Genomic DNA, 12,014 nt, shown 5'->3' on the forward strand with positions numbered 1-12,014 from the left:
AAAAGTCTCCAACTTCAGAGATTTTTGCAATTCGTTCCAGTCGCAGGCAGCAGAGAACTGGAAGGAAAGGCGTCCAAATGAGGTTTTGGCTTTAGGGATGATCAGTGAGATACACCTGCTGGAGCGCGTGCTGCGGGTGGGTGTAGCCATCGTGACCAGTGAACTGAGATAAGGCGGCACTTTACCTAGCATAGCCTTGTAGATGACCTGGAGCCAGTGGGTCTGACGACGAACATGTAGCGAGGGCCAGCCGACTAGGGCATACAGGTCGCAGTGGTGGGTCGTATAAGGTGCTTTAGTAACAAAACGGATGGCACTGTGATAAACTGCATCCAGTTTGCTGAGTAGAGTATTGGAAGCTATTTTGTAGATGACATCGCCGAAGTCGAGGATCGGTAGGATAGTCAGTTTTACTAGGGTAAGTTTGGCGGCGTGAGTGAAGGAGGCTTTGTTGCGGAATAGAAAGCCGACTCTAGATTTGATTTTACCACCCTATACTACTAATACAACTACACACAGCCCTCTACTACTAATACAACTACACACACAGCCCTATACTACTAATACAACTACACACAGCCCAATACTACCAATACAACTACAAAAACAGCCCACTGCTACTAATACAACCACAAAAACAGCCCTATACCACTAATACAACTACACATACAGCCCCATACTACTAATACAACTACACACACAGCCCTATACAACTAATACAACTACACACACAGCCCTATTCTACTAATACAACTACACACACAGCCCTATACTACCAATACAACTACAAAAACAGCCCACTGCTACTAATACAACTACACACACAGCCCCACACTACTACATAAACTACACTTACAGTCTTATACTACAAATACAACTACAAACAGCCCTATAGTACTAATGCAACTACACACACAGCCCCATACTTATAACACAACTACACACAGCCCTATACTACCAATACAACTACAAAAACAGCCCACTGCTACTAATACAACCACACAAACAGCCCTATACCACTAATACAACTACACATACAGCCCCATACTACTAATACAACAACACACACAGCCCTATACAACTAATACAACTACACACACAGCCCTATTCTACTAATACAACTACACACACAGCCCTAAACTACCAATACAACTACAAAAACAGCCCACTGCTACTAATACAACTACACAAACAGCCCTATACTACTAATACAACTACACACACAGCCCCACACTACTACATAAACTACACTTACAGTCGTATACTACAAATACAACTACACACAGCCCTATACTACTAATACAACTACACACACAGCCCCACACTACTACATAAACTACACTTACAGTCGTATACTACTAATACATCTACACACAGCCCTATACTACTAATACATCTACACACAGCCCTATACAACTAATACAACTACACATACAGCCCCATACTACTAATACAACTACACATACAGCCCTATACTAATAATACAACTACACAGACAGCCCTATACTACTAATACAACTACACACACAGCCCTATACTACCAATACAACTACAAAAACAGCTCACTGCTACTAATACAACTACACAAACAGCCCTATACCACTAATACAACTACACATACAGCCCCACACTACTACATAAACTACACTTACAGTCGTATACTACAAATACAACTACACACAGCCCAATACTACTAATACAACTACACACACAGCCCCACACTACTACATAAACTACACTTACAGTCGTATACTACAAATACATCTACACACAGCCCTATAGTACTAATGCAACAACACACACAGCCCCATACTTATAACACAACTACAATACAGTCCTATAACACTAATACAACTACACCTACTGCCCTATACTACTAATACAACTACACACACAGCCCTATACTACTAATACAACTACAAACACAGCCCTATACTACTAATACAACTACACACACAGCCCTATACTACTAATACAACTACACACAGCCCTATACTACTAATACAACTACACACAGCCCTATACTACTAATACAACTACACACACAGCCCTATACTACTAATACAACTACACACACAGCCCTATTCTACTAATACAACTACACACACAGCCCTATACTACTAATACAACTACACATACAGCCCTATATTACTAATACAACTACACCCACAGCCCTATTCTACTAATACAACTACACACAGCCCTATACTACTAATACAACTACACACACAGCCCTATACTACTAATACAACTATACATACAGCCCTATATTACTAATACAACTACACACACAGCCCTATACTACTAATACAACTACACATACAGCCCTATACTACTAATACAACTACACACACAGCCCTATACTACTAATACAACTACACACACAGCCCTATACTACTAATACAACTACATATACAGCCCTACTACTAATACAACTACACATACAGCCCTATACTACTAATACAACTACACATACAGCCCTATACTACTAATACAACTACACATACCGCCCTATACTACTAATACAACTACACACACAGCCCTATACTACTAATACAACTACACACACAGCCCTATACTACTAATACAACTACACATACAGCCCCATACTACTAATACAACTACACACAGCCCCATACTACTAATACAACTACACATACCGCCCTATACTACTAATACAACTACACACACAGCCATATACTACTGATACAACTACACAGACAGCCCTATACTACTAACACAACTACACACACAGCCCTATACTACTAATACAACTACACATACAGCCCTCTACTACTAATACAACTACACATACAGCCCTATACTACTAATACAACTACACACAGCCCTATACTACTAATACAACTACACACACAGCCCTATACTACTAATACAACTACACAGACAGCCCTATACTACTAATACAACTACACACAGCCCTCTACTACTAATACAACTACACATACCACCCTATACTACTAATACAACTACACACAGCCCTCTACTACTAATACAACTACACACACAGCCCTATACTACTAATACAACTACACACAGCCCAATACTACCAATACAACTACAAAAACAGCCCACTGCTACTAATACAACCACAAAAACAGCCCTATACCACTAATACAACTACACATACAGCCCCATACTACTAATACAACTACACACACAGCCCTATACAACTAATACAACTACACACACAGCCCTATTCTACTAATACAACTACACACACAGCCCTATACTACCAATACAACTACAAAAACAGCCCACTGCTACTAATACAACTACACACACAGCCCCACACTACTACATAAACTACACTTACAGTCTTATACTACAAATACAACTACACACAGCCCTATAGTACTAATGCAACTACACACACAGCCCCATACTTATAACACAACTACACACAGCCCTATACTACCAATACAACTACAAAAACAGCCCACTGCTACTAATACAACCACACAAACAGCCCTATACCACTAATACAACTACACATACAGCCCCATACTACTAATACAACAACACACACAGCCCTATACAACTAATACAACTACACACACAGCCCTATTCTACTAATACAACTACACACACAGCCCTAAACTACCAATACAACTACAAAAACAGCCCACTGCTACTAATACAACTACACAAACAGCCCTATACTACTAATACAACTACACACACAGCCCCACACTACTACATAAACTACACTTACAGTCGTATACTACAAATACAACTACACACAGCCCTATACTACTAATACAACTACACACACAGCCCCACACTACTACATAAACTACACTTACAGTCGTATACTACTAATACATCTACACACAGCCCTATACTACTAATACATCTACACACAGCCCTATACAACTAATACAACTACACATACAGCCCCATACTACTAATACAACTACACATACAGCCCTATACTAATAATACAACTACACAGACAGCCCTATACTACTAATACAACTACACACACAGCCCTATACTACCAATACAACTACAAAAACAGCTCACTGCTACTAATACAACTACACAAACAGCCCTATACCACTAATACAACTACACATACAGCCCCACACTACTACATAAACTACACTTACAGTCGTATACTACAAATACAACTACACACAGCCCAATACTACTAATACAACTACACACACAGCCCCACACTACTACATAAACTACACTTACAGTCGTATACTACAAATACATCTACACACAGCCCTATAGTACTAATGCAACAACACACACAGCCCCATACTTATAACACAACTACAATACAGTCCTATAACACTAATACAACTACACCTACTGCCCTATACTACTAATACAACTACACACACAGCCCTATACTACTAATACAACTACAAACACAGCCCTATACTACTAATACAACTACACACACAGCCCTATACTAATAATACAACTACACACACAGCCCTATACAACTAATACAATTACACACACAGCCCTATACTACTAATACAACTACACACACAGCCCTATACTACTAATACAACTACACACACAGCCCTGTACTACTAATACAACTACACACACAGCCCTATACTAATAATACAACTGCACACACAGCCCTATACAACTAATACAACAACACACACAGCCCTATACAACTAATACAACTACACACACAGCCCTATTCTACTAATACAACTACACACACAGCCCTATACTACTAATACAACTACACACACAGCCCTATACTACTAATACAACTACACACACAGCCCTATACTACTAATACAACTACACACACAGCCCTATACTAATAATACAACTACACACACAGCCCTATACAACTAATACAACTACACACACAGCCCTATACAACTAATACAACTACACACACAGCCCTATTCTACTAATACAACTACACACACAGCCCTATACTACTAATACAACTACACACACAGCCCTATACTACTAATACAACTACACATACAGCCCTATACTAATAATACAACTACACAGACAGCCCTATACTACTAATACAACTACACACACAGCCCTATACTACCAATACAACTACAAAAACAGCCCACTGCTACTAATACAACTACACAAACAGCCCTATACCACTAATACAACTACACATACAGCCCCACTCTACTACATAAACTACACTTACAGTCGTATACTACAAATACATCTACACACAGCCCTATAGTACTAATGCAACTACACACACAGCCCCATACTTATAACACAACTACAATACAGTCCTATAACACTAATACAACTACACCTACTGCCCTATACTAATAACACAACTACACACACAGCCCTATCATACAAATACAACTACACACACAGCCCTACTACTAACACAACTGCACACACAGCCACATACTACTAATACAACTACACACACAGCCCTATACTACTAATACAACTACACACACAGCCCTGTACTACTAATACAACTACACACACAGCCCTATACTAATAATACAACTGCACACACAGCCCTATACAACTAATACAACAACACACACAGCCCTATACAACTAATACAACTACACACACAGCCCTATTCTACTAATACAACTACACACACAGCCCTATACTACTAATACAACTACACACACAGCCCTATACTACTAATACAACTACACACACAGCCCTATACTACTAATACAACTACACACACAGCCCTATACTAATAATACAACTACACACACAGCCCTATACAACTAATACAACTACACACACAGCCCTATACAACTAATACAACTACACACACAGCCCTATTCTACTAATACAACTACACACACAGCCCTATACTACTAATACAACTACACACACAGCCCTATACTACTAATACAACTACACATACAGCCCTATACTAATAATACAACTACACAGACAGCCCTATACTACTAATACAACTACACACACAGCCCTATACTACCACTACAACTACAAAAACAGCCCACTGCTACTAATACAACTACACAAACAGCCCTATACCACTAATACAACTACACATACAGCCCCACACTACTACATAAACTACACTTACAGTCGTATACTACAAATACATCTACACACAGCCCTATAGTACTAATGCAACTACACACACAGCCCCATACTTATAACACAACTACAATACAGTCCTATAACACTAATACAACTACACCTACTGCCCTATACTAATAACACAACTACACACACAGCCCTATCATACAAATACAACTACACACACAGCCCTACTACTAACACAACTACACACACAGCCACATACTACTAATACAACTACACACACAGCCCTATACTACGAATACAACTACACATACAGCCCTATACTACTAATACAACTACACATACAGCCCTATACTACTAATACAACTACACATACAGCCCTATACTACTAATACAACTACACACACAGCCCTATACTAATAAAGCAACTACACAAACAGCCCTATACTAATAAAACAACTACACACACAGCCCTATACTACTAATACAACTACACACACAGCCCTCAACTACTAATACAACTACACACACAGCCCTATACTACCAATACAACTACAAAAACAGCCCACTGCTACTAATACAACCACACAAACAGCCCTATACCACTATTACAACTACACATACAGCCCCATACTACTAATACAACTACACACACAGCCCTATACAACTAATACAACTACACACACAGCCCTATTCTACTAATACAACTACACACACAGCCCTATACTACCAATACAACTACAAAAACAGCCCACTGCTACTAATACAACTACACAAACAGCCCTATACTACTAATACAACTACACACACAGCCCCAGACTACTACATAAACTACACTTACAGTCGTATACTACAAATACAACTACACACAGCCCAATACTACTAATACAACTACACACACAGCCCCACACTACTACATAAACTACACTTACAGTCGTATACTACTAATACATCTACACACAGCCCTATACTACTAATACATCTACACACAGCCCTATAGTACTAATGCAACTACACACACAGCCCCATACTTATAACACAACTACAATACAGTCCTATAACACTAATACAACTACACCTACTGCCCTATACTACTAATACAACTACACTAACAGCCCTATACTACTAATACAACTACACACACAGCCCTATAATAATAATACAACTACACACACAGCCCTATACAACTAATACAACTACAATACAACTACACACACAGCCCTATACTACTAATACAACTACACACACAGCCCTATACTACTAATACAACTACACACACAGCCCTATACTAATAATACAACTACACACACAGCTCTATACAACTAATACAACTACACACACAGCCCTATACAACTAATACAACTACACACACAGCACTATTCTACTAATACAACTACACACACAGCCCTATACTACTAATACAACTACACACACAGCCCTATACTACTAATAGAACTACACACACAGCCCTATACTACTAATACAACTACACACACAGCCCTATACTAATAATACAACTACACACACAGCCCTATACAACTAATACAACTACACACACAGCCCTATACAACTAATACAACTACACACACAGCCCTATTCTACTAATACAACTACACACACAGCCCTATACTACTAATACAACTACACACACAGCCCTATACTACTAATACAACTACACATACAGCCCTATACTAATAATACAACTACACAGACAGCCCTATACTACTAATACAACTACACACACAGCCCTATACTACCAATACAACTACAAAAACAGCCCACTGCTACTAATACAACTACACAAACAGCCCTATACCACTAATACAACTACACATACAGCCCCACACTACTACATAAACTACACTTACAGTCGTATACTACAAATACATCTACACACAGCCCTATAGTACTAATGCAACTACACACACAGCCCCATACTTATAACACAACTACAATACAGTCCTATAACACTAATACAACTACACCTACTGCCCTATACTAATAACACAACTACACACACAGCCCTATACTACTAATACAACTACACACACAGCCCTACTACTAACACAACTACACACACAGCCCTATACTATTAATACAACTACACATACAGCCCTACTACTAATACAACTACACTAACAGCCCTATACTACTAATACAACTACACACACAGCCCTATAATAATAATACAACTACACACACAGCCCTATACAACTAATACAACTACAATACAACTACACACACAGCCCTATACTACTAATACAACTACACACACAGCCCTATACTACTAATACAACTACACACACAGCCCTATACTAATAATACAACTACACACACAGCCCTATACAACTAATACAACTACACACACAGCCCTATACAACTAATACAACTACACACACAGCACTATTCTACTAATACAACTACACACACAGCCCTATACTACTAATACAACTACACACACAGCCCTATACTAATAATACAACTACACACACAGCCCTATACAACTAATACAACTACACACACAGCCCTATACAACTAATACAACTACACACACAGCCCTATTCTACTAATACAACTACACACACAGCCCTATACTACTAATACAACTACACACACAGCCCTATACTACTAATACAACTACACATACAGCCCTATACTAATAATACAACTACACAGACAGCCCTATACTACTAATACAACTACACACACAGCCCTATACTACCAATACAACTACAAAAACAGCCCACTGCTACTAATACAACTACACAAACAGCCCTATACCACTAATACAACTACACATACAGCCCCACACTACTACATAAACTACACTTACAGTCGTATACTACAAATACATCTACACACAGCCCTATAGTACTAATGCAACTACACACACAGCCCCATACTTATAACACAACTACAATACAGTCCTATAACACTAATACAACTACACCTACTGCCCTATACTAATAACACAACTACACACACAGCCCTATACTACTAATACAACTACACACACAGCCCTACTACTAACACAACTACACACACAGCCCTATACTATTAATACAACTACACATACAGCCCTACTACTAATACAACTACACACACAGCCCTATACTACGAATACAACTACACATACAGCCCTACTACTAATACAACTACACACACAGCCCTATACTACGAATACAACTACACACACAGCCCTATTCTACTAATACAACTACACACACAGCCCTATACTACTAATACAACTACACACACAGCCCTATACTACTAATACAACTACACACACAGCCCTATACTACTAATACAACTACACACACAGCCCTACACTACTAATACAACTACACACACAGCCACATACTACTAATACAACTACACACAGCCACATACTACTAATACAACTACACACACAGCCCTATACTACTAATACAACTACACATACAGCCCTATACTACTAATACAACTACACACACAGCCCTATACTAATAAAGCAACTACACAAACAGCCCTATACTAATAAAACAACTACACACACAGCCCTATACTACTAATACAACTACACACACAGCCCTATACTACTAATACAACTACACACACAGCCCTATACTAATAAAACAACTACACACACAGCCCTATACTAATACAACTACACATACAGCCCTATACTACTAATACAACTACACATACAGCCCTATACTAATAAAACAACTACACACACAGCCCTATACTAATAAAACAACTACACACACAGCCCTATACTACTAATACAACTACACACACAGCCCTATACTACTAATACAACTACACATACAGCCCTATACTACTAATACAACTACACACACAGCCCTATACTAATAAAACAACTACACACACAGCCCTATACTAATAAAACAACTACACACACAGCCCTATACTACTAATACAACTACACACACAGCCCTATACTAATAAAACAACTACACACACAGCCCTATACTACTAATACAACTACACACACAGCCCTATACTATTAAAGCAACTACAAACACAGCACTATACTACTAATACAACTACACACACAGCCCTATACTAATAAAACAACTACACACACAGCCCTATACTACTAATACAACTAAACACACATCCCTATACTAATAAAACAACTACACACACAGCCCTATACTAATAAAACAACTACACACACAGCCCTATACTAATAAAACAACTACACACACAGCCCTATTCTAATAAAACAACTACACACACAGCCCCATACTACTAATACAACGACACACACAGCCCTATACTACTAATACAACTACACACACAGCCCTATACTACTAATACAACTACACACAGCCCTATACTACTAATACAACTACACACACAGCCCTATTCTACTAATACAACTACACCCACAGCCCTATACTACTAATACAACTACACACACAGCCCTATACAACTAATACAACTACACACACAGCCCTATACTACTAATACAACTACACACACAGCCCTATACTACTAATACAACTACACACACAGCCCTATACTACTAATACAACTACACACACAGCCCTATACTAATAAAACAACTACACACACAGCCCTATACTACTAATACAACTACACACACAGCCCTATACTACTAATACAACGACACACACAGCCCTATACTAATAAAGCAACTACACACACAGCCCTATACTAATAAAACAACTACACACAGAGCCCTATACTACTAATACAACTAGACACACAGCCCTATACTAATAAAACAACTACACACACAGCCCTATACTAATAGAACAACTACATACACAGCCCTATACTACTAAATCAACTACACATACAGCCCTATACTACTAATACAACTACACATACAGCCCTATACTACTAATACAACTACACACACAGCCCTATACTACTAATACAACTACACACACAGCCCTATACTAATAAAACAACTACACACACAGCCCTATACTAATAAAACAACTACACACACAGCCCTGTACTACTAATACAACTACACACACAGCCCTATACTAATAAAACAACTACACACAGCCTTATACTACTAATACAACTACACACACAGCCCTATACTAATAATACAACTACACACACAGCCCTATACTAATAAAGCAACTACACACACAGCCCTATACTAATAAAACAACTACACACACAGCCCTACACTACTAATACAACTACACACAAAGCCCTCTACTACGAATACAACTACATACACAGCCCTATACTACTAATACAACTACACACACAGCCCTATACTACTAATACAACTACACATACAGTCCTATACTACTAATACAACTACACACACAGCCCTACACTACTAATAAAACAACTACACACACAGCTTTATACTACTAATACAACTACATACACAGCCCTATACTACTAATACAACTACACACACAGCCCTATACTACTAATAGAACTACACACACAGCCCTATACAACTAATACAACTACACATACAGCCCTATACTACTAATACAACTACACAGACAGCCCTATACCACTAATACAACTACACACACAGCCCTATACTACTAATACAACCTCACATACAGCCATGTACTAATAAAACAACTACACACACAGCCCTATACAACTAATACAACTACACATACAGCCCTATACTACTAATACAACTACACACACAGCCCTATACTACTAATACAACGACACACACAGCCCTATACTACTAATACAACTACACACACAGCCCTATACTAATAAAGCAACTACACACACAGCCCTATACTAATAAAACAACTACACACACAGCCCTATACTACTAATACAACTAGACACACAGCCCTATACTAATAAAACAACTACACACACAGCCCTATACTACTAATACAACTACACATACAGCCCTATACTACTAATACAACTACACACAGCCCTATACTACTAATACAACTACACACAGCCCTATACTACTAATACAACTACACACACAGCCC

The sequence above is a fragment of the Salvelinus alpinus genome, chromosome 31 (genome assembly GCF_045679555.1).
Source record: "Salvelinus alpinus chromosome 31, SLU_Salpinus.1, whole genome shotgun sequence".
In the NCBI taxonomy this organism is placed as follows: Eukaryota; Metazoa; Chordata; class Actinopteri; order Salmoniformes; family Salmonidae; genus Salvelinus; species Salvelinus alpinus.